This window comes from Saccopteryx bilineata, chromosome 10 (assembly GCF_036850765.1).
Source record: "Saccopteryx bilineata isolate mSacBil1 chromosome 10, mSacBil1_pri_phased_curated, whole genome shotgun sequence".
Classification (NCBI taxonomy): Eukaryota; Metazoa; Chordata; class Mammalia; order Chiroptera; family Emballonuridae; genus Saccopteryx; species Saccopteryx bilineata.
This window is the reverse complement of record NC_089499.1, coordinates 37,234,603-37,241,584: the sequence shown is the minus strand read 5'-3', so window position 1 is coordinate 37,241,584 and position 6,982 is coordinate 37,234,603.

Below are 6,982 nucleotides of genomic sequence, written 5' to 3'. Positions count from 1 at the left end.
ATTAAATTTATAAAGAAAAGTTTGTTATGAGAACAAACTGAATTCCCATTTGTAAGGTTGTAGTCCATAAATTTGATCATAACAATTCTATTCCTCGGCTACAGAAAAGTGGATTAAACTCAACATGGATAATTTAATCTGAAACCCTGAGGGGAATTCAAACTGATTCTAGAAAATGTGAAAAAAATAAATGTCAAGGAAAATTCAATCTCACTTTATTAAAGAAATGAAAGATCTAGGTAGCACAGGCCAGTTTTAACTCTCAGTAAAATGTCAAGAAATGACATAGTAATGATGTCATTGCAAGTGTCCAAACACATACACTATATACACACACAAGTGCACACACACACCACGTAAGCACAATGAAGGTAAGGACTTACTTTGTTTTGCAGTATTATCAAGCCAAAATATTGTCTTTCAGTAGAAGCTACTCGAATATATGTTGCATAAATTATTAGAATACAAAAGTCATACAAATATACCAGTATAGATGAAAATACCACCCTCAAGTGGGCATATTCTCCGTTAAGTGCTTTGCATTGTAAGAACATAAACATATGAAAGTCTATGAGATGATAAGTTAGGACAATAGAATGATTTGGAGAGGATATTGCAGAGTTAAAGAAAAGTTAATACTGTTAGGTATGTAATAAACTCAATAGAAAGGGTGGGGCAAAAGTAGATTTACAGTTGCCTGTAGGAAAAATGATACAATAATTAATAAATAATTATACAAGAATAATTTTTGTGTTTCATGTACTCTCAACTGTGAAACTACTTTTGCCCCTCCTTATAGTTATCAGTAGGCATGGCCAGAAGTCAAATTTTGGTGGAGAGGCCTAACATAGTCACAATAAATGCAGAGAAAAGAGAGAAAAAGATAATAAAAACTAAGGAGAAGAAGAAAGACATAGAAGAGAGCAAAGTGATTCTCTGAGGGCTTTGAAATAGAGACTCAAACAAATGGGACTGAAAAATACTCAACAGATATGATACAAAAAGGTTGCGTTGAAGTGGAAGAATAGAATTTCTAATTGAAAAAACTGATTGAGAATGATAGCAATCAAAGCACATCTATATTCTAAGAACTTGAAACATGAACAGAAATACTCAGGTCTCCAGGAAGAAGAGTAGGGGTAGAGAGATTGGTCTTAGACTTTTTCACAACAACAGTCAAATCCAAGAAACTGCAAAGTGGTATCTGCCAAGTTCTGAGGGAAAGAAAGTGTGACCCAGAAACTTGTGCTAATCAAGTTCTTATTAACATATAACAAAAGCAGACATGCCCAAACATGAAAGAAGTCAGGAGATAAAGTTCCTATCAGCCATCAGCCCTTGGAAAACTCATTAAAGGTAAATGTATTTAAACAAGAGATGAATCAAAATAAGAATCCAGGAGTGCCCTGGTTGGGTAGTTCAGTTGGTTGGAGTGTCATCCCAATACACCAAGGTTGCCAGTTTTATTCTAGACAGGGCACATACCAGAATCAACCACTGAATGTATAAATATGTGGAGCAACAAATCAAAGTTTCTCTCTCTCTCTCTCTCTCAAAAATCAATCAATAAAAAAAGAATTTAAAAAAAGAATCCTGGAATGAGAATGCTGAGGTAAAAGTATCCATTTAAATTATAAGTTCCTTTAACTAGAGATAGACCAAAGCTGAATGACAAAATGAATTATAGGTTACAGAAAAGAATGTGAATAAACTAAAACTTGATAAAGTAAAAATGATGTGAGAAAAAGTATTTAGAGGGAAAGACAAGGGGAAAGGGAAAAAGTATAGCTGTGCTAATAATTACATTTTTTTTTAGTATAGAGACAACTGATACTATATAAAATTGAAACATGTATTTAAAAGAAATGCATACTACTCCAACCTCTTAGCAGTTTCATTATCTTTCTTAAAAAATAAAACCCTGGATCCAAAAGAATGTTATAGTAACTAACATTTCTCAAGGTAAAAAGCTATTTATCAAAAGTTCAGTATTTCTTTAATTTTAATGTCATTTTTTTCTTTTTCTCTTTCTTTTTTCTTTTGTATTTTTCTGAAGTGAGAGGTGGGGAGGCAGAGAGATAGAATCTCGCATGTGCCTGACCGGGATCCACTTGGTATGCCCACTAGGGGTGATGCTCTGCCCATCTGGGGCATTGCACCATTGTAACTGGAGCCATTCTAGCACCTGAGGTTAGGCCATGGAGCCATCCTCAGCACCCAGGCCAACTTTGCTCCAATGGAGCCTTGGCTGCAGGAGACGAAGAGAGAGATAGAAAGGAGAGTGAGAAGGGTGGAGAAGCAGATGGGCACTTCTCCTGTGTACCCTGGTTGGGAATCAAACCTGGGACATCCATAAGCCAGGCTGACACTCTACCACTGAGCCAACTGGCCAGGGCTTGTAACTTTTTTCTTATGTTAAATTCAAGTGAAATTAAGCCTCAGTTTGTTCAAAAAGCAGCATGTATAGCATGAACCTTATCCTATATAATTGGTTCTGATTGCCTCTCTTTAATAGGTCTCTTTTGATCAATACTTCTTACAGCGGGCATAAACAGAGAACTGGAAAAATGATCACCAAATGCAAGCACAGGTTACTTCTGGAGGGTGGAATTTTAAGTAATTTATTCTTTCTTTTCTTTTCTTTTCTTTTCTTTTCTTTTCTTTTCTTTTCTCTTTTCTTTTCTCTTTTCTTTTCTTTTCTTTTCTTTTCTTTTCTTTTCTTTTCTTTTCTTTTCTTCTCTTCTCTTCTCTTCTCTTCTCTTCTCTTCTCTTCTCTCTCTCTCTCTCTCTCTCTCTTTCTCCCTTTCTTTTTCATTTTTTCCTTCTTTTTCCAAGTGAGAGGAGGGGAGATAGACAGACTCCTGCATATACTTGGACCAGGATTCACTGGGCAACTCCAATCTGGGGCCGATGCTCTGCCTATCTGGGGCCACGCTTACAACAGAGCTATCTTTAGTGCTGAGATGGGAGGCTCCATGAAGCCATCCTCAGTGTCAAGGGCCGATGTGCTCAAACCAACCAAGGCATGGCTGTGGGAGAGGAAGAGAGAGAGAAAGAAAAAGAGAGAGAAAAAGAGAGGGGGTGGGGTGGAAAAGCAGATGGTCACTTCTTCTGTGTGTCCTAACTGGGAATCAAACCTAGGACATACACATGCTGGCCAATGCTTTGCCACTGAGTCAACTGCCCAGGGCCAATTTATTTTGTCCTATTTGAACTTCTCAGTGTGGCTTAAGATTTCCATAATGAGCAGACTTTTTAGGTTTTTAAATTATATTGGACTTCCAGAAGAGTTGCAAGAATAGTACAAAGAATTTCCATATTCTCTTCACCTAGATTCCCCAAATATTTATATTTCATCGCTCTTGCTTTATCATTGTGTGTGTGTTTGTGTGTGCATGGGTGTGTACTTCCTTATTCCCCTGAGTCATCTGGAAGTAGGTTGTAGACATGATGCCCTCTTTACTCTACTCTTAAATATGTCAGGCAAATTTTCTAAAAGCAAAAACATTCTTTTTAGTAACAATAATACAATGATCAAAAATCAGGAAATAAACATTGGTACAATACTAATACATACCATTACCTGACCTACAAAGCTTATTCAAGTTTTGTCAATTGTCCTTTATGGAATGTAGACATATAGAAATGTGCTCTTTATAGAAAAAGAAGAATTCAGGTCCAGGAGCCAATCCAGGTGCATGGGTCACATTGAGTTGTCATGTGTCTTGGGTTGTCTTTCATCTGGACAGTTGCTCTGTCTTTCCTTATCTTTTGTGAACTCGAGCTTTTTGGAGACAGTGATTTTGGAGACTATCACTCCATTTGAATGTGATATTTTCTCATGATTGGATCTAGATCCTGCATTTTGGCTGGAACAGCATGGGGGGCTGTTTCTCCCCACCCTCCGCCCTAAGTGCATCATCAGGAAGCACAATAGCAATGTGGCTCATGCTTGGAACATGTATTGTTTTAACAGAGGTCATCATCAATTAAAAACAAAAATAAACCCAGGGCTACCTTAATGCTGCCCCAGCGACAATGGAAAAAGAGTGAACAGACATGTATGTCAGTGTCAACCAAAGCAGCCACCTGTTGGGAAGAAGCCTGGCCGAGTAGTTCAGGAGGTACTTTGACAGTGTTCACAGTGTGAACTCCTGAGGGGGGCTTGTACAACATCCTGACATAGTTGCAGGTATGGTCAGAGCTCTGGCTGAAGTAGATGGCATATTCAACTTGGGGACTTTGAGGAGAGTTTGAATGACAGATTATGTTAGAGGTGTAGGGTGTCAAGGAGATCACATGAGGCAGTGTGTGTCCCCAGGCTGGGAGCAATGGGGCAACCATAATAGTAATTAATGAGTCAGGAAAGTTACTAAAACAAAAACTAGTGGGAGAAAGTCCGAGGAGTGACAGAATACTTACATAGTCTTAAAGTACCTTCCCATAAGATACTTATCCATTACACAGGGGAAAACAACAACTTTATGATGAAGAAGCTTGACACACACCACCTTAACCAAATGATCAAAGTCAATATCACCAGGAACAGGGCCATTGAGACCATGTGCCCCTTAATCAGTTTCATGGCATTTCAACCTAACAGTGCACCACCTGAATCATCTCAAGGAAACATCCAACAAACCCAAATTGAGGGACATCAGACATCTTGTTAGTTGAATTGTGTCCCCCAAAAGATATCTTGCCATCCTACCCCCTCAGAATGTGACCTTATTTGGAAACAGGGTTATTGCAGATGTAATTAGCTAAGATGGGGTCCTTCAGTGTGCAGTGGGCCTTAAACCAATGATGGATGTCCTTATAAGAAGAGGAGGAAAAACACAGGGACACAGACAATGAAGGGAGAATGTCATGTGAAAGCAGAGGCAGAGGCTGAAATGCTGCAGCTGCACACCGAGGGACACCAAGGATGGCCGGCAAACCGCCAGAAGCTAGGAACAGGCAGGGCAGGACCCTCCCCTTCAGAGTTTGGCGGGAGGGGAACCCTGCCATCACCTTGATTTTGGACATCAAGCCTCCAGAACTGTGAGACAGTACACTTCTGTTGTTTTAAGCCACCCGGTTTGTGCTAATTTGTTACAGCAGCCCCAGGAAACAAATACACCTATGCTTGTCAACGTGCCAGTGTCACCAAACACAGATGCAAAGACTGAGGACTTTTCATTCAAGTATTATTATTATTTTTTTAACGAAGGCGATACATGTAGTGCAATGGAAAGCTGGAGATTTTTTTTTTTAATTGCTTTGAGCCAGAAAGGAAGGGAGGGAGAGACTGAGAGACAGGAACATCGAGCTGTTCCTGTATGTGCCCTGACCAGGATCAAACCAGCCACCTCTGGGCTTTGGGATGATGCTCTTAGCAACTGAGCTATCCAGCTGGGGCATATTCAAAGTAATTTTGATAACTGTTTCCATCTGAGAGCACCTATAGCACTACTGATTATTCTACAGGAAGTTGGAGACAATTTGTCTTAATTACTCAGGTCTGCCAAGTAGGCTTTTTAGTTTAAAATCATGAACCTCCTATACATGTTTTTACTGTCCATCAGTAAGAATTTTAGCTGCAGAAAAACAAAATGAAACAACAAAATACCCATCATCTGTCCAAAGAAATTGAATAGTGTGTTGTTCATCTACTTTGCAAAGCTCGTTCTCCTAAATGCCACATGACTGTGTGTCCAGTTCCGGGGTCACCCTGAAAGCTCGATGCCTGTGGGGTGCATTACCTCTCACTCTCCAGAGGAGAAGAAAATGGAGTATTTCCCGTTGGTCATGACGGGAAAAGTGGGATTTCTGTTTACTCTGCAGCACAGCGTATCTATGCAGAGATCAGCTCCAGTTCCCCTTCAGCCTTTTGTTCAAAATTACCAGTCTATATGATCCAGTTAAGCCAGTTGCTTCAGCTGAGAAAATACTTTTATTTCTTCACTCAACTAGCAGATTAATTTCTTGAACCCAATTGGACCTGCTCTGCTGTTGTGTTAGGAAATTGAGTTTCCCATCAAGACTGGGCAAGGACGTGGCGTGAGTTGCCTCTCCCCTTTTTGTGTGTTGGGATATCCAACCTGGAGACACTGGACAACTTTAAAGTATCGCCCGAGGCCAGATTACTCTGTGGGGAAGATGAATCATCTTAAAGTATGTATCTTAAAGTATGTAGTGTTTTCATCTGACATGATTAGGGATGCCAGATAATTTTTTGGTAGAAGTATGTCTCATGTAATATATTAGACATGCTTCTACTAAAAATTTATTTATTATTTACATAAATTCAAATTTACCTGGGCAGCCTGTATTTTTACCTTTTATGTCCAGGAATCCTGGATAAGAGGCTAGTATTGTTCCAAAGAGGTATCATCCTCTTCTGTCATTTCTCAAAACAGAAAAGATGATGTAAGGGTCTATAAATGAATATCTATTTTTTTATTTTATTTTATTTTATTTTTTCCTTTTTTTTGTATTTTTCTGAAGCTGGAAACGGGGAGAGACAGTCAGACAGACTCTCGCATGCGCCCGACTGGGATCCACCTGGCACGCCCACCAGGGGGCGACGCTCTGCCCAGCAGGGGGCGATGCTCTGCCCCTCCGGGGCGTCGCTCTGTCGCAAGCAGAGCCACTCTAGCGCCTGGGGCAGAGGCCAAGGAGCCATCCCCAGCGCCAAGGCCATCTTTGCTCCAATGGAGCCTTTGGCTGCGGGAGGGGAAGAGAGAGACAGAGAGGAAGGAGGGAGGAGGGGTGGAGAAGCAGATGGGTGCTTCTCCTGTGTGCCCTGGCCGGGAATCGAACCCAGGACCCCTGCACGCCAGGCCGATGCTCTACCACTGAGCCAACCGGCCAGGGCCTATAAATGAATATCTAGTGGCAAAGTAAGCTCAAAAATAATAACTAACTTATTAAATTTGACCAAGAAGGTGTAAGATTTCTACACTGAAAACTATAAGCCATTGATCAAAGAAATGAAAGA